This window comes from Cryptomeria japonica, chromosome 9 (genome assembly GCF_030272615.1).
Source record: "Cryptomeria japonica chromosome 9, Sugi_1.0, whole genome shotgun sequence".
Classification (NCBI taxonomy): Eukaryota; Viridiplantae; Streptophyta; class Pinopsida; order Cupressales; family Cupressaceae; genus Cryptomeria; species Cryptomeria japonica.
In genome coordinates, this window is record NC_081413.1 from 477,362,413 (window position 1) to 477,382,356 (window position 19,944).

Consider the following 19,944-nt stretch of genomic DNA (forward strand, 5'->3'; position numbering starts at 1 on the left):
ACATTAAACAAGGAAAACCTTTAAATGAAACATACTTGTAAAAGAACAAGTTAAGAGGTTTCTACTTGCCTTGCAGAGAAAAAGGATTGACAACCAGAAAGAATAAAACAACAACAATAACCCTGGAAATTAACAGGATTAGAAAAGAGCAATAACCGAGAAAGACCCACAAATTAAAAATAGAGACCAAAAAATTAGAAACCAAACAAAGAACACTTGCCTTGTAGATTGAAAGCATTCACGCAGAGGAAAAATTCTAAGTAGAGCTCTCTACAATAACCAACAGAGACCGACAAATTAGAAGCCAAACAAAGAACATTTGTCTTGCAAAGTGAAAGCATTGACGTCCAAAATCTTTACAAACAAAATAAAATGTAAAACTAAACACTTACCTTGCAGACTAAAAACATTGAGAAACAAAATAACGCAAAAAATAGAGGATATTCAACCAGAGAACATTAAACATGCAACACTTACCAACTGTAAAGATTATTAACTGGATCACGAAAGAGCAATAACCGAGATAGAAATAGCAAACACCTTCACAAACCCTAATACCTTTTAAAGTGAACACTTCCCTTGCAGAGTGAAAGTATTGACGTCCACAAAAAGTAAAACAACACAAACAATGTAATAACCCTGCAAGCACACGAAACAAATACATAAGCATAGTATAAAAAAGATCTTTACAAACCAAACAAACTGTTAAAATAAACACTTACCTTGCAGAGTAAAACCGAGGATATTAAACCACAAAACATTAAACATGCAACACTTTCCAACTGCAGAGATGTTTAACTTGATGATGAAAGATCGAGATCGAGAGAAAGAGAGAGAGAGGAAACACCTTCACAAACCCTAATACCTGTAAGAGTGAACACTTCCATTGCAGAGTTAAAGTAACAAAGTAATAACTTTGCAAGGGCACTAAAATAATACATAAGCACACTATAAATAAACATCTTTACAAACGAAAGAAACTGTAAAAATAAACAAACTGTAAAATCCTTCACAAATAGAATAATGTAAAAAATCGAGGATATTAAACCACTGAACATTAAACATACAACACTTACCAACTGGAAAGATATTTAACTTAATGACAAAAGAGAAATAATCGAGACAGAGCAAGCAAACACCTTCACAAACCCTTATACCTGTAAAAGTGAACATGTGCCTTGCAGAGTGAAAGTAGTGACGTCCACAAACAGTGAAACAACACAAACAAAGCAAGAACCTTGCAATCACACCACGAAAAAACATAAGCACACTATAAAAAAATACACTACAAATGAAACAAACTTTAAAATAAACGCTTACCTTGCAGACTAAAACCATTCACGGTGAGAAGCTCAGAAACGACACCAACAAAACAGTCAAAGCAAGGAAAAAACCTAACTCGACGACTAAATTCAACGTTACCAGAAAATTTGCAGAGTAAAATACTTACCACAACAACAAAACAAAATACATTTTAGGGTTCGAAGCGGCCATAAACAACATCGACATTCGTGCGCACAGTCGAGGAGGCAAACATTAAAGACAGCGTCACTTTGAAAAATGAGCGCATGGATCGACACCACCGCAACCAAGACCTCATGACGCAAAGACAAACCCAACCCACATGTCAACATGCCAGGAAGAACATCGGCAACAGACATTCCGGCGGTCGCCGGAATGTCTTGCACTTTCGCGGCAGAATTCTCCCACTAAAAGCCTATCGACTTAATAAAAAAATTAAACAATTTTTTTGTATATGACCATGTCCAACCTTTGAAAGAGGTGTTGCCTCTTGCACATGGATCATGACACTATCTTGTAAATTATTGTTGTAATTATTTTCAAATAAAAACAAACATTTTTTTAATATGGTATTTATTCAATTCCCATATGATGATATTAATTCACATATTCCCATCAATAAACATTTCACCACAAAACATTTTCAAAATTTCTTCAATATAAAAATATCAAATATCATTATTAATATGTTAATGTGTAAATAACTATCAAATTTAAAATAAAAAGAAATATTTTTTATTTACACCATCACAACTTTTAAATGCCATTGTAAAACACATTTGAACATTAAAAAATATTATTTAAACACAACCATACTCATATATGAAGAAATAGGATCAAAATGTATCTATTAACATCAACCCATATCGTTGTTGTTTGTAGCTTATTGGACTTTCATGTCTTGTAGATTATGATTTGTTGTTTGTTGGTTGTTGTTTGGCTATGTGATATCTTTTTGTAGAGTCTTTCTAGTGGATTTTAGATCCTAACAAAATCTATCTAAATAGGGTTTTAGGTCCCTTCAAAATCCGCTTTAACCTTAATCAAAAATAATAATCCATATATTGCTTACTCCAATGCTTATGGTCATTCATAAAAATTATCTACATGAAATTTTCCACTTTGAAGAATTTGTACTTCCTGTAGTGCTCTAAGTGGAGACATAAATAAAAATTACTACTACCAGCCAAGATTCAAAATAAACGAGAATTTGTAAAATTCTTCAAATTGATTTTGGCTATTTTAACATTATCATATTAATGTTTCAAGGTAAATTTTGGATAATAAAAATAAGATAATTATTTGTGATTTTTTAATAAAAATAAGACGCAAAAGTGTTATCCACTATTTGACTATTGAAAAGTGTGATGTATAAATAAATTGATTATTTGAGTTCTCTAATAAAAATAATAACTATTTGATGATAATAGAGAGAACCATCTCTAGTGTACTATGTACCATCCTATACTTTGTGTTTGAATGAAGGAATTTTAATGACATCCATGAGACCAAGTGATCTAAGGGACCAAAAGCCACAACATTAACACATTATCAAATTTCTTTCTATGTTTGTTCTTCTATTATCAATCTTGACCAAGAAGATTGCTAACTTGTGAAGCCTTGTCTCCTCAAAGAGCTCGATTAGACTATCCATCTTCAAAATATTTTTAAACCATTTATGGATATCCTCGTATGTTTCACATGCTATGATGAAGTGCCACTCGGTTTCAACCATGTCTTTGTTGCAAAAGACACAAGTTCTTTCCTCCACTTTTCTTTAGGGGTAATCCATCTACCCATTTCATATCTAAGGTGATGAGAGTCGGTCCTTATCTATGTTATAAAAAAAAATTCCTTCCTCTTCATGGCTACCCTCAAATAGTATTTTTCATCAAGCTTTCATGTGTGGTTTAATTCCTTGACATAATGTGTTTTTTCTTTTGCCATTCTATTTTGTCGACATGACAATTTTCAACTTTTCTAACACCATCTTTTTCATTTCAATGTTAGTGTTGGGACATACATGCCAATTAATGCCCCTCTCAGTCATCCATTTTTTGCTTTGTTTCCTCCAAGTCTTCTTCTTATGGTTTAGCTCCTCTCCAACAACCATTTTGGGCTAGCAGTGCTTATCCATGTATTCAACCTTGTTTAGGTAAGTTAGCAAACAAATTATCATTGATGCTTCCATGAAAACATACATTCCTCAACTAAAAGAATCTCATATGATATTTTTGACTTGACTTTGAGATTTCTAGTGATTAAAAGTGTTTTTGAATTCTTTATAATTGCCTCCACTTGTGGTTTGATATGATACTCCCCCAAACTTCACATCCATAGAGGACAACCGACACGAGCAACAAAGCAAAAAGAATCTTCTTGGTTTTCTAATCCCATGACTCTTCTTTCATGCACTTATTTTGAAGAAGGTAATAATATCTACATCCCCCTTGAATCCTTTTTTTTCTACCTATTTCCTAGTTGAGCCTATTGTGAAAATCAATTCCTAGCTACTTGTATTCTTCCACTATCTCAAAAGAACTTCCCTCGAAGATAAAGTTACTTTATTTATTTTTTTCCTTTCTAAGGAAGAGATCATGAATTTGGTTTTGTTGGTGTTCACTTGCATCTCAACATTTTGATAAAAGAGATCTAAAGCCTTCAAATTCTCTTTTATTCCATAGACAAATTTTGCAATTAAAATAAGATCATCCACTTATAACACCGTCTTCACTATGTATCTCAATAGCTAGATATCCTCTTGCATGTTTTTTAACCATTCTTATAGTTTATCAATATACAAACCAAATAGTGTAGGGGAAAGAGTACACCCTTGTTTGATACAACCAAATAACTCAAATATACCCTCTTTAGTTCTAATTTTAGCTCTAACCTTCTCATAGAGCTTATGGACAACCACTCTACTCATTTGGAATCCCAAGTTCTTCCATTCTTCTCCATAGCTTGTCCCTAGGGACAAAGTCAATGAATTTTTCACAATCTACAAAGAAACAAAAGGCCTCTCTACCTTGGGTGTCCCAAAAAATTTCAATGAAGTGTCTAATAGTGATGCAATGATAAATGGTGGAGTGTTTTGGCCTGTAACCAATATATGCCATTTTACCTCTTTTTTTGCCCAATAGCTTAGTCCACGTTCTATCATGCTCCCAAAAAAAAATCCAAGAAGAGAATTGACCATAATAGTATAATAATTGGAAGGATTATTGATGTCACCACTTTTGTATAAGGGAATGACAACACTAGTTGTCCACTCAATTAGGAAGTTGCGTTGTCATAGGATTAAAGATTATTTTGATATGTGACACCAATGTCTCAACACCCCATGGTATAAATTCTGCTTGTAACCCATCAAAGTCTTGAGCTTTGCCACTTGTTAAATTATCCATGCCTTGTTTGATATCTTCCTTTGAAAATAGCTTGGTTGTAGTGTCGATCATGGGAGGACCACTGTTCTCTTGTGTTCATTCATAAATAATATTTGCATCATCTAACCATTGCACATTTGTGATTTTTTTTTCTCTTTTGTGCTTCCCAAAGGAGATTAATTCCTTTCTTCTATAAATCACAAAATTTTCCTCCTTATCTATTATCAATTTTTTATAATTTTCATGTTTTCAAAGTCTTTTTCATTTTCTTTGAATGATCTTTTATAAGTCTTGTGTTCTTCATCATACCAAGGGTTAGTTAGGAAAGTGTTTTTTTAACTCCTTTCATTGGTCAAGATCTCTTACACACCTTTAGAGATTTGTGGATTAAAGGTATTATCAAACGATTACAATTATAATCCCTTTCTTTACTATTTTCTTTGCCTTCTATGTTGTTTTTTGCTAATTGGAAGTGTTATAGAAGTGCAACATCAAAAATATTCTGATTTTCTTGATTCACAAGAATTCTACCATAAGAGTGAACTTTCTTGTGTAATTGTTGGTTTGTCTCTCTATATATCCTATTTGTGTGTATGTCAATTAAAAAAAAGAGATAATTGTGATCAAATTTCAACTCCATAGGGCATATGCCCCAATATTGAACTCCAACAACTTGGACATAGATCTTCGAGAACATATCACATAGTCCACTATATTTTGACCATTGTAGGTATTACACATGATAGTACTAGATCTTGGTCAAGCCTTCATACCATTACTAATAACCATGTCATATAGACTATATAAACCTAACAACTTAGCCCCAAAGTGTGACACATTTCAAGTTCCATCTTGGGAAGTCCTTTACCACATGTGATTCTCCTTTTTATCTTATCATGATGGGTTACCATCCCTTCCTCGTTGCTAACAAATTGCATTGATTAATTATTTGTCATTCTTGTATTCAAATGAATAATTAAAACTATTTCCCCTCAAGTGCTAAATGTAGACATGTCTTTTTTTAATGAAACAAATGGATCCTCATTATCTAACTTTGTCTTATTGTAGAACTTCAAGTTTTGGGGGGGAAAGTAGCATGCACCTAGCCTAATTGTCACTTCAATTTATGTTATATTCACCCATAAGAATATATTATTTGGATCCTCTTTTTTCATTTTTACAATTCCACTCCACATTTCTCTTATTAGGACTATGATCCCACCATGCCCTTTACCTATTTTAGATCCTTCATTCCAAACCAAAATTTTATTATATCCTTCAAAATATGGAATCTTGCATCCATCATGTTCATGTGTTTCCATAAGAATGATAATGTCATTCCCTTCTATTGTGGGTCCCAATCATGGCCCCCTCCTCCATGGGTAAACTTTAGAATCCCAACTTACCATGCTTAGAAAATTTTATGGGGCCCTAAAGCACTATTTATTGTGTGTTAATCACTCGTTGACTTGAGCTTTTCCATTTTTCAGCCACATGCACTTTCCTCTGTCTTTTGTTGATTTCCATTTCTCCCATCCTTTAGTTCTCTCTTCTTGTTGATAAAATGTCAAGTCATCATCTAGGTAGATTTGAATACCTCCAAGATATCCTCTATTCTTTAGGATAAACATGTTGTCTTTCATGTTTCTTAAGGTCACTCTCACATGTCTATGCCTTCCTTCATTTTTCTTGCCAATCATATTTGGTTGTTGAAGACAACTTGACCATAAAGGCTGTTGTGGAAAGCTTACAACCTCTTTTTGAGGTCCAAACACTTGTATTACACAGCCTTAGCCTCCAACCACACATCACCTTACTTTTATGCAATATTTCCTATATATTGGTTTATTTTCAACTAGTAATAATACCTTGGTTGCTCAACAAAATATTTATATTATTTTAAAGAAGCACAAAAAAATTATGTTTTTAGTCAATGTATATAGTGCTTGACCAAAAGTGATAAATAATTGTCTATTGATAATTTAATAATATATTTAGGTATTCCTACTAGTCTTTAAGAATTCTACAAGCATGATAATGTAGTTCAGATTGAGAGAGCCTTATTAAGCAATCTCAATGTACAATAGACAACCTCTTGATCGAAGTTCAATACAACAAAATTTATTTATACATTCAACCACAACAACCATTGGTTCATACATTCTCTGTTTTACAAATCTCTCTACAAAAATTTATTATGCCTTATTTAATGGATTCTCTGTTTACTGATTTCAAAAATAAATTAACTTTATACATACTGCCATGTTTTTTTTTGTTTGCAGTCAATGTTCTAAGAACTTGCAACCAAAGATCTTTTTGTTCATTCTATCATTGATTCCATTTGAAATTATTTTCCCCACTCCTCTTTGTTAGGAATTGCATGCAAAAAATATCAATTATATATGCAAATAAATATTTTTAAAGGAATGAAAAACACACAAATAATAACAATGAGGAAACAATTTTTAATGTGGTTCACCCAAACTCAGGCTACATCCACCAAATAGAGAGTCCAATATTATTATCCAACAAATTGAACTGATTACAACCAACAATCCCTTGCAACTCAATACTGTTGTGAAAATGCTGCAAAATCTCTATAGAAAAAACCCCAACCCTTAGCCTTTTATCAAGACTTATTTTGGTTACAAAATTAGGGTTACAACATGTCAGCCAATAGAAAAATAACACCTAACGCCTTTATAAAATAATAAGATTGTTTGGGGCCCATTAGGCACTACCCCTGGACCTTGCAAGGGGTGCTACCCCTTGACCCCATCTTGGGGGCTCTTACCCTAAACCCTTGTTAAATAATTTGGGGGGAAACTACATTGATAGAAGGGAAAATTTAACCTATGAGTCTAATTAGGCTCCATATAACAACACTCTTCATCTCTTATGCATTATGTTCAATCATTTTTTAATTTTTTTTAGTGCCAAAAGACTCCTCTCCTTCTTGTGCATCTTCTCTCTCATTTCCTGTACTACACTTCTCTCCTTCACTCCACTATGCATTGAATTTATCTTTTCCCTACTCTTCTTTTCAATGCCTCTCCACCTTATCTTATGTGTTCTCTCTCTCCAAAAAACCTCTTCCTTTTATTTTATGTTCACTTCAATCTTCAACACCCCACTTTATGCTTATTCACTTTTGCATTAAATATTATTTAAAACTAAAACAAAACATTTTGACTTCCCTGTACAAATCACTATATTTTTTCTTCTCTTATCATGTGCAATCCTTCGTTAGGACACCCAATAGATCTATAATAAGATTATGAATGCATATTTTTAATAATGTTTGTGAGGCTTAATATTTATTTAATAATTATTCTTCTATTGAGAAGACGGTCAAAGAAAAATGATTGAAGAGGGCAAAAATTCGTATTTTTTGCATTTTAGGGTTTCTGAGGGTAAGCGGCGCTGGGGTGAGGAGGCTCTCCATGACCCTCTGCCGCAACGTGATCCTTTCGAGAATCATTATGTCCATGTCTCGCAATGGGTATTTTGAAATGGCGTTTGGGTGGATGTGTTATCAAAGGCTCATTCGGAGTGGCATCAGGGGCATCCGGGCGGTCTACGATCTTCATATTTTAAGGGTTTCTTTGGGTCACGGCACAATTTTCTGAGGCATGCTAAGTCTCATGGGATTGGAGGGTCTAGAAAAAATCCTTGGCTAAACCATAGCCCTCAGAGAAACCTTGTTTGCGTGGCTCGGCCAAACTTTGTTGCCCCTGCTATGGGGACTAAACCTGTATCACCAAAGAAGGTTTGGTCTCCAATACCGTGTATTTTTGCGGCTAACGCCCCTTTGGATAAGAAAGCAAGGGATTTGCATTCCTTGATGGTTATTCTTTAGGTTTGGGGAGATAATCTTTTGCTTTCTAAGCTCCATCATGAAATTCATTCTCTCTGGTTTGGCATGCTATACTTTCAAGTTCTCTCTGCAAACACTTTCCTTGTCATTTTTTATTCTATGGAGGCTAAACAGAAGGCTCTGGAAAATTCATATTTGTGGGTAGGGCGTAATTTAATTTTTGTAGAAGATTGAAAACCTTTCTTTTCTACATCACAGGATATTGTTAAAAATAAACCCACTTGGTTTTTGTTACCTGGCCTCCCCAATGAATTTTCGGATTTAGATATTTTGCAAAAAATTGGGGATTCATTTGGGAAATTCATACATTCACACTCAGTTTTCGAGGATGGGGTTTTTTTGGTGAAAATTTGTGTTTTGATTGCTTCATCTACTGTGATTCCTTCTAATTGTAATTTGAAGTCTATTGATGGTATTTGGCGTCAAAGTATTATCTGTGATTCTGAGTGGTTTTCTAAGGCTTCGGTAATCATGGATGTCAGTCTATTTGTTTCTCTTTGGGGTATATCTTTTGCAGATAAGCTCTCACGACCTAGTGTTTCAAAATCTAAATTTGTTCCTCTCACTTCTAAAGTTGATGAGGTTTGTCAACCTACTCCCCCTCCTCTGTACGATGATGGTGATAACCCTTTATTTTTACAGAAGGATGGGGAAGGTGTGATTATGCTAGGTCTCCCTTAGTCTATGAAGGATTTCCCACTCATCAATTCTCTAATAGATATGGGTCCGATGGCTAATTGTATGGAATCTTTCCTTCCTGATGATGAATTAATTTCTAAAGTTTAGAAAGTGGTATTTGATCACAACATTACATTAAATTCAGATGCTATGGAGAAAATAGTTGATGCAATTGATCAAGATTTGGTAAAATTAAACTCCTCTCTGGTAATCCCCCCAACTAGCAATCCTTTTGATATTTTGTCTGATAAAATTCAGGATGGTGAAGTGGCTTTGGGTTTATCTGGGGAGGGAGTTGGGAATGTAGGTTTGGATCCTAGGATTAATAAACCTCTACTCCAGTTTCCGTTATCCCTTGGCTTTACCTTCTCCATCTCCTGTGAAGAGGGGTAAGAAACCGAAGACTTTTTACACACAATTAGAAATTGACGCTAGCATTCAGTCTACACTCGTGAGTCCAAAGTCAGGGTCTAGTAAAAATAAATAAAAATTAGTCCACCTTTTACTCGGTCTATGGCTTCTAAGTGTTGCCTAAAGTCTGAGCTGGAGAATGTTGATCTAGCAATTGAGAAGAGGGGAGAGATTGCCTCCCCTTAAGGACAATGAATTTTGTATCTTGTAATGTTAGGGGCTTAAATGCCCCTACCAAAAGACGTCTCATTAAATCTCATTTGGATTTAATGAGGTGTGATGTGTTACTTTTGCAAGAATCCAAGTTAAATTGCCAAGGTGCTGATTTGTTGTTTTCCAAATGGAAGCCTTGGAACTATTATGTATCCCCCTCAATGGGGGCTTCTAGGGGTTTGGCCTTCCTTTGGAAGGATATGACTATTGATTTGAAATTGGTTGCTTATGCTCCCTTCTGGATGTTGGCTTTTGTTAGAAGTCGTGTTTCGAATATTAAACTCTGGTTGTTTAATGTTTATGGTCCAATGTCAATCGGGGATAAGAAAGCTCTTTGGGATTCCTTATCCCTCACACTATCCCCTCTTCATGGTCAGCTTGTGGTTTTTTGGAGGAGATTTTAATGCCATCTCCTCTGATGATGAGAAGTGTGGAGGAATTCTTCCTAATAAGCGTATCTTGGAAGATTTTTCTACTTTCATTTTAAATAATGACCTGGTGGATTGTAAAACTTTGAATGGGTTGTTTACCTGGACAAATAGGAGGAAGGATTTCTCACAGATTGCTGAGAGACTGGATCATTTTCTGGTGGCAGGAAATTGGATTTCCTCTAATGTGGATGTGGTTGCTTCAGTCTTGCCTTATGTTGGCTCAGATCATTTTCCGGTTCTGTTATCCATCTTTGATGACAAAGCCCCTGGTCATTCTTCTTTTAAGTTTGAACCAATGTGGTTTCATGATCCTTCCTTTTTATTGTTTTTACAATCTTGGTGGTCTGTGGCTCCATATGTTCATGGTTCTAGGATGTTTTGGTTTGCTAAAAAGCTTTCTTATCTTAAACTAGAAATCAAAAAATGGAATGTTTTGCATTTCAAAGACATTTTCTCTAAGAAGGCTAAGATTCAGGAAGAGCTTGAAGCTCTTAATGATAGGGTTATGAATGGTGGCATGGATTCTCCTACTTTTCAGAAGCATAAGTCTTTGAATTCTCAGTTAGAAGAAATCCTTTCCAAAGAAGAAATCTACTAGCGACAAAAATCCAGAGATTTATGGTTGAGTGATGGGGATCAAAATACCAAATTCTTTCACGCCTCAACCAAGTTGAAATGCCAACATTGCAAGATCTCTTCTATTCAAAACTCTGATGGGGTTGTTTTAACTGAAGAGTCGGATATTGTTAATGAGGGTGTTTAGTTTTTTAAGTCTTTGCTTTCAAAAGACTTATCTGTTTTTAGTGATAATTTTGCCTCTTCCATTCCTAAGCTTATAACGGATGAAGATAATGCAATGCTCATGGCTCCTTTCTCCATTCAAGAAGTCAAAGATGTTGTCTTCTCAATGTCACCAGAGAAGGCTCCTGGTCCTGATGGTTTTACTGCTCTCTTCTTTCAAAAATGCTGGTTTTTTCTTGGGGAGGATCTTCGTTTGGTTTTAGAAGAAGCTAGATGTAATAGGACTATGTTAAGAGAACTTAACTCAACTTTAATTGCTCTTATTCTGAAATGTGAGAATCCTAAGTCCTTTGTGGGCTTTCACCCAATTGCGTTATGCAACACCTTATATAAAATTATTACTAAGGCTATTTCATTAAGACTTGCAAATCTCATTCATAAAATCATCTCGGGTGAGCAGGGGGGTTTTGTCCCTGGTAGGGAAACAACAGAAGGGGCTATTGTGGCCCATGAGATTCTTCATTCCATCTCTCAGTTATCTATTCTAGCTATGATTCTCAAATTGGATATTATGAAGGCCTACGACAGGGTAAATTGGTGGGCATTATTGTCTGTACTCACAAAATTTGGGTTTGGGGTCAAACGGGTCAAATGGGTTCAGGCTTGTATTAGTACGACTAGGTTTTCAATAATTTTGAACGGTTTTCCTTGTGGCTTTTTTGCCTCGTCTAGAGGCCTTAGGCAAGGGGATCCGTTATCGCCCTTTTTGTTTATCATTCTGGCTAAAACCTTTAGTAGAGCCATTTCATGTGCCAGGGAGAGTGGCATGTGGAAGGGGATTTCCATCCCTCATATGACCACGTGCCATACTCATTATTTATTTGCGGATGATACTTTACTGTTTGGCATTGCTACTATGGGGGAAGCTCACGTCATTAACAAAATCGTATTGGATTATTCTTTGTTCTCTGGGCAAAAGGTCAATCAGGCCAAATCAAAAGTTGTCTTCCTTAATGTCTCACGCAGACCAGATTGTCTCGATTTTGGGGATTTTTTGTGGGTCAATTCCCTTGCAAGTATTTAGGGTTGTCATTTTATACTGGTTCAAAGAAACATAATTTTTGGGAACGGGTTTTAGGGGCTATTTCATCTAGGATTCTTTCTTGGTCTCACAAGTGGTTAACTTTTTTTGGTAAAATTGTGCTTATTAGAGCTGTTTTAAATGCAGTTCCTATCTATCTATTATCCATTTTAAAGGCTCCAAATAAATCTGTGGTTGCTCTTCAATCAATTGTAAGATCCTTTTTATGGAATAATAATGTTAACAAGAAGAATAGGATCTCTCTGTTGGCTTGGGATAGGGTTTGTGCTCCTAGGGAAAAAGGAGGTGCTGGGATTAAGGACCTAGGTAAGCAGAACTTGGCTCTTGGTGCTAAGTTGGTTTGGAAATTTTATAAGCAACCTACCTCTAAATGGGCATCCATTTTATCTGCAAAGTACCTGAATAATTGTTCTAGGGAGGCTATCTTCACTTCTTGTTCTCTTCCCAAGGGGTCTGTGATCTGGAATTTTATGACTGAGTGTAGATCTGTCATTTTTCCAGGATTGTCCTAGCTTATTCATAACGGTTGTAAGGCTAGGTTTTGGGATGAAGTTTGGAATGGCTTTCCGGTATTATCTAGTCTTAGGGATTGGTCTCACCTTATGTCCATCCTTAAAACCTCCTGGGGTATTTTGTAGCAGATGAATACATGGATCATCTCTTCTTGCATTGTCCCTTTGCTAATCATTATTGGTATTGGCTTTTTAACAAGTTAAATTGGAGGTCTTCTCTTAGTATGGACCTTAGATCTCACTTTATGAGCTGGCCCCTATTATATCCATTTGCATTTTATGCTTGCCTTTGGATAATTGCTCCATCTGTTCTAATTTGGAGAATTTGGCTTGAGAGGAACAATAGGATTTTTAAGAAAATTTCCTCCCCTCTGCATGATGTACGCTTTTGCATAGAGAAGTTGATTTCTGAGGCTCTCTTGGCTTTCATCTATAAAGGTTCTAGTCTGCATAATACTTACACACCTTGGGATAATTGGGTGACCAAAAATTGGGCAACCTTAAAGACACTCCCTTTGAGTGGTGCAATTTCTCAACCACGACCTTTAGTAAATAGAAAGGAAGTGGTTTGGTTGCCACCTCCAGCTTCAAAAGTTAAATTGAACTTTGATGGAGCCTCTCGTGGTAATCCTGGTATATCTGCTATTGGGATTTTGGTCTCTGTTGACAGGGCTGGTATCATAAAAGCTCAATGTCAATGTATTGCCTATGGGACTAACAATGTGTTTGAACTTCATGCTCTTTCCACGAGTCTTGATTTTCTTCTTTCATTACATTTGTTGGATGTTGTTATTGAGGGCGATTCTCAGGTAGTTTTTTTTGTGGTTACAAATTGCTCTTCTCACTCCTGGCATTTAAAGTATTGGTTGAACAGGATTCTTGACCAGCTTGAGTTGTTTAATTTTTTTCACTATGGTGCACTATTTTAGAGAAGCTAATAAGGTGGAAGACTTCCTGGCTAATAAAGCATTGCATGAGGATATTCAAGACTTGGTTGAGGTGGCCTCCAGTTCTTTACCTCCTCATCCCATTTAACTGGTTCAGGTTATTTGCAGAAGCACGGCCTTGTGCCTTGTCTGGCGGTTACATTCAGGCATGCAATTTAATGTGGTGATGTCTAACTCTTGGATATTACTTCATTATGTATGCATTACTGTGTGTAATCACAGGGAGGGTTTGGGTTTGTTCTTTTCTAAATAGTTGGAATTTGTGGTGTGTGGGAGTTTCTTATTATCATGCTATTCTCTTTATTTTCACTCTATGTTTGTTTATTCTTACTCATTTTCAATAGATTGAACTTGTACCTCGTTGGCCGATTGTATTTAGGTAGGCAACATTATGACTGCATTACTATAAAATCTCAGTCTCTATACAGATCTACTTTTATTGCAAGATTAGCTGGGGATTTGTGGTGTGTGGGGGTAATTATATTATGCACAATTGAAATCTTCCCCGCGATGATCATTATTGTTATATGTCACTTGCTTATTCCTTGATGACTACACAGATTTCATGTGTTTATCTCATGCTCATTATGCTCCACTGGTTGGTGTACTCCTTTCCAAGTGGTGGCAGATTTTTGAGTTTTCTTGTTTCATTTGGGAGATCTCGCTCGTGTGGATATCTTGGTTTATTGCTTGGCATGTTTTTGATTTATGGCTTTGTGCATCATGTGGATATTGTCATCATTTTTTAAAAAGGTGGCAGCTTCTCGTTGCTATTTTGCACGTATCTTTTTTGGGGTTGCTTGAGGTAATAGTTATTGCGTCGACCTTTCGTGGTTGTGTTGCTTTCTTATGATGGCATTGAGCTCTTTATACTCTTGTGCTTTCTCTTGGATTTGCTTTATCTTTCTTGATGAAATCAGTGGGTTACCGCATTTTGATGCCTCGCAAACACTATGATTTCCAAGACTCTTATGTTTTGGATGATGAAAAGCTTGGGCGTCTGTTTCAAGTTTATTCGCTAGATTTTTCTCTGGCTTTTCGCAAAGTTTTGGGAAAGCGATGGCTGGCGGAAAGCACAGGTTGTTTTCTTGTTGATATTGCATCTGGGTTTCTCACTATCTGTATGGATTTGCTTATGGATTCTGCTATGGTCAGGGCAATTTTTGATGCATATTTCAACTCCCATTTCTACACTACTGGTGATTTGGACAGTGCATTATCTAATTACCATTTTAAATTTGGTGATTTTGAATATGCTGGTTTTATTTCTTGTTCTCAGTTACTATCTTCTGGTTGGCATGGGGAACTTCTTTCAATTTTAAGGAATGGTTTGATATCTAACTCATATGATGATACATTATTTGCTATGGTAGCTCTATTAGATCACGTTTCACCAGATTGTTTGGCTGCAACTGTCAATATATTTGCAGGAATCCACTTTCTTTTAGAATCAATGCACTCCATTCGGGCTTCGCTAGTGTCGGTTTCTCCTATCCAAATGGTGCCTCCTTCATCTCCTCCATTGGAAGGCTCTAGCACATGGTTCCTAAACTCCTTGGCATCAAGACTCTTGGTTTTGAATTATAGCATAGGTATTACATAGCAATAGAGAGCAGGAAGATTTTGGTCCATGGGTTTTTGAGTAGGACTATGGCTTCATCTGTCTCCTTCCTTTATTAGCAAGCAGAGAAGTTTATTTTTTGAAGAATTATTTGTTGGGTCTGTTAAGCGCCATATGGCCTCTATGTAAAGCTGCTATTATAGGTGACCACATTTTCTACGCAGCAGATTGTATAAACTTTTAGGATGTTTCTATAGGTTTCTTTTATGAGTTGTGACCGGAGGTTTTCTTTCCAGGGTTCTTTCCTCCGGTATGCTCTTTGAATCCTGTGTAAAAATAAAAAATATATATTAATAAAATTAGTGGAGTATTCCACTTTTATCAAAAAAAAAAAAAAATGTTTGTGAGGCCAAACAACCTATGCGTCCCATGGATAGCCAACAAACAAATAAGCATGCAAAGTCTGAAACAAAAAAGCCCAAAACATACACCAACTAAATCTCTTTTTTCCTTATGCATCTTGCATCTTCTAATATGTATCTTGATCAAGAAATCAACAACCCTTGTTATGTTTTCTTCTTCACATAGATTACTCAAGCTGTTCACATTTAGAGTCTTAATTTAATTGATTTGAATATTCTTGTAGGCTGAATACTCCATGATGTAATGCTATTTTGTCTCCACCACTTGTTGAGTGCATTAGCATCATCTTTCTTCCCACTCCATGATTAAGATAAATGTAGTTACTTTATGGATGGATCAATAAGAAATTTTCCACCTTAAACAGATTTTACAAATTTGCCTCAAAAGATAAAATTTACTCATTAACTACAAGTTTATGAAAAATCATTGCAAGATTTAAAATGTCTTCCTAAATGCTCCTACATCACATGACAATTTAAAAAAATATATATTTTTAAGGGAAAAAAATGACTTCAAATGTTATCAATTTTTAACATTGATGATCATTTCCAAAGATTTTATAAAGAGTGACATAATAAATATTTACCATAAGAATAAAAATAATTATATTCATAAGACATACATTAATTCAATAATACTATAAGTTTGTTAAGATACAAGTATGTAATATCCATGTAGAAATGTATTATTATAATATAATCAAGGAAATCATAATTTATTTATTTTTTGCTATATAAATTACTAGATGCACCACTATTTATCAAATGCATGTGAATGTTTAATGATTTCTTATTGTCATATTATGCTTTAATATATTATAATGTTACATATAATATATGCACTAAATTTGAAGTTAAAATATTCATACAACAAGAAAAATATGTATTATAAGATAACATGAAAATACTTTAATGTCACAATCATACCCTATAGAAGATCATATTATAGTTAATTTTGTGAATATATAACATCATCATAATAATAATTTTTATACAATTACGATTAAATGGGCATATTTAAAAGAGTAATTTTCTTTGTAAGTACAAAACTCAAAATATTATCATGTTGATTAATTCCAAGCAATCAAACATGTATTAGACATTTCCCTTAAGTGTCAACATAGAGACAAGGAACACAATTGATAGTCTTCATTTTCTTGTTGTTAACATATTTTGCATTTTCTATCGTAGAATATCATTTATATGAGAATGGTAGTAATATTCTCAATATTCTGAGAGATTTACCTTAAAAGATAGTAGTGAATGTCAAACCATCCCTATACATTCCTTTTCAATGTTAGTCCTTGTGACTTGTATATGGTTGAAACCCAAAACCCATGCCATTTATATGGAGATTTGTGTGCAAATGCCTCATATAACAGTCATAATAGGAACAAAACTTGGCTTGCTAGTGTTACATGTCACACCCTTATAATTATCAAATTCCAAACTCATACACAATGTCGACTTTGGGAGTTGAGTACCTTATCGATATACTATATTATTTATAGTACAAAGTAATTTGTTAACCAATCTGACATTTACCAACTAATATTACACCAACATTGCACATGTTGTCCACAAGTGTTGTCATTAATGTCAAAGTCTATAATTGATGTTAGGATGCAAAACTGAAGGAGTGTTCGTCATAGGAAGAGATTATTGTTTGCAGAGATGTTGCACATATTGTCAAAAGTTGTCATGCAAAGTTACAATGTCGTCATAGTTTGTTCTAATTATTGTTGAAGATTTCTAATGTATCACACTTGTGAGAAAATGATATGGAGATGTTGGGCATGGAGTTGTAGAAGTCATGGTATAGTCAAATTAGATAGTGTGAATAGTTTTGACCTTGGAATTAATTTGCTAATCTATTTACCCTGATTAGGGTTTCTACGTTACCATACTCCTTAAACCCTAAGTCTCTATTTTTGGTGTGAGTATTTTCTTTTGTTTACTCGGTGACTTGGTTTTGCCCATAGCCAGTTGCTTAAGTCACAACTTAAGCCTTTGAAGTCATGGTTTTGTTGGCCCCTCCTTCCTTGCAGTCACCAACTTGACCAAGTACACGAACCTTATTATTTCCTTAGTCCAAGGTCTAATCTTTTGTTTGAATCTAATGAACAATCATGATGATATATTTGAAGATCAGATGATTTATCCATGATCCCAGGTTGGTTGTGGAGCATCCTTCCTATTATTGCAAAATCATGAAATAACGACATGACAGCTTGGTGTTAGGTGATCGGACAGCTCCCACGCATCTACAAAGAATCTATGGACCTCATCTTCTATTGCAAAATGGAAATATCAACGATTCATGTTTAAACTAAGAAAACGACTAGTTCCTAGATTTGAATCTGAGTGTTTTGGTGCCAACTATGAAGTGATGAAGAAAACGTGTTACAGATCGACCTATTAGATGAATTTCATTGGTTTAGGAAACTCCTAGCTGTTATATGAATGGTATCAATTGCACAGATGCATATATAAGTGAAGGAGATCATTCCTTTGGAATAGATATGGTGCAAGCATAACAGAGAGGTTACTAATGATAGATCTAGCGGAGATTATCAAAGGAGAATCAAAGGACAAACGGTTTATATGTTTAACTCCAACCAGTATTGTTGTTCCAACCGGTATTCATTGATTATGTGATGAGTTATCACTATTTATGATGAGTTATCCTTACTAACAATTTTTGGCTGTATTTTTGTGACGAGTTATGATTGTTTGACCAGATACACTGCACCTAGGAAATTGTAATATGATTTCTAGAGTCCGACATGAAATCTAAATGTCTATATATTGACATCACAATGAATTATTTTGTATGAGCGAAGGAGATATGTCATGAGATGATTTGATGTGAAGGAAGAAGTGTTAAGTTGTGGAGTATGTTGGTAATGAAGTTTTGAGTGCGTAGAAGAGGATCTATTCAACCAAGTTGTGCTACTACTAGATCACACCACCTGTTGTTTTCTAATCACTGCAACAGTCAAATCCCCTAACCGGGTAAGCTCTAACAAGTTTCATTGTACAAATCCTCTAACCAGGTGATCCATTAGTTTGGATTCAGAAATCCTCTACCGAGGTTACTCCTTACAGGGTACTACCTTTAACAGGGTATAGATTTTAACTAAGCTTTGGGATCTTTAATAGGATTCGCTCCTAGCAGAGTGACTTTTTGTAGACCTTAACCGATCAGTTATCTATTACTACAGATAGTTAAATTGTGAGCCTCATCTCACCATGGTTTTTCTCATTTGGGTTTTCCATATATAAACACTTGTGTTATGGTAGATGTTTTACTTATTTTGGATGTTGTTATATCATTTTGGATTGCATGCATATTGTTTAACAAACTTGTTAAGTATATTTATCGATCAGTGTTTAAAGTAGTATTGTTTTTCGTGTCACTGATTCACCCCCCCCCTTCTCAGTGCTTTACAAGTCCATCAATTGGTATCAGAGCCTAACTTCTTTAAATCTTAATCTCTTGGAAGGAAACCCTAAAGCCACCATGGGGGATACTTTGAGATGACTACAGAGCTTGAAGTTAGTAGAAATGAGCTTGAAACCCTAAGGGTCAAACTGAAAGCTTCTCAAGTCAAAAGGAGAGAGCTAACTGAACAACTATTAGAAATATTTGATAATAGTTCTTCAGATGAGGCCAATATTGATGCTTTAGCTGAGGAAGTTGAAAAAATAAATAGTGAAAAGTAAATCTAAGGAGAGAGATAGAAGGCCTTACTATCTACATGAGTCAGGAACTGGAAGCCAGGAGGACTGCTAAAGATCTCATCAAAGAAAGAGATTATGAGATTGCCAAGATCAAGCGAGAGAATGCTACTTTGCAGGAGCATTGGAATGCAGAGAAAGAAGAAAAAGAGACCTTACAACTAGATCTTGAATTGGCATCATCTCTAAGAGAGACTCTGTCAAAACATAATGAAGATCTTACCAGATAACTCACTAAAGAGAATGGGAAACTAGAAAAGTTCAACAAAAGGTCTACCTTGCTCGATGAGCAAATTCAATCACAAAGGATGAAAGGTGATACATCTGGACTTGGTTTTCACACATCTAAGAAAGGAGAATCTTCTGGTACCAAGAGCAACACTCATAAGGACAAAACTCCTCCTAAGGCTAAAAATCCTACCGGTAATAAGGTTTTTAAACCTGTTTGCTTTGTTTCCCATAAACCTAGTCATACTACAAATGTGTGTAGAAACAAACCTAATGGAAATGCAAGCTACAATACAAATACTAGGTATATGTCCAAGAAATTTGAAGGTCATTGTTTCACATTCAAAATGTATGGACATAGATCAGTTGAATGCAGATACGAAGCAAATAAT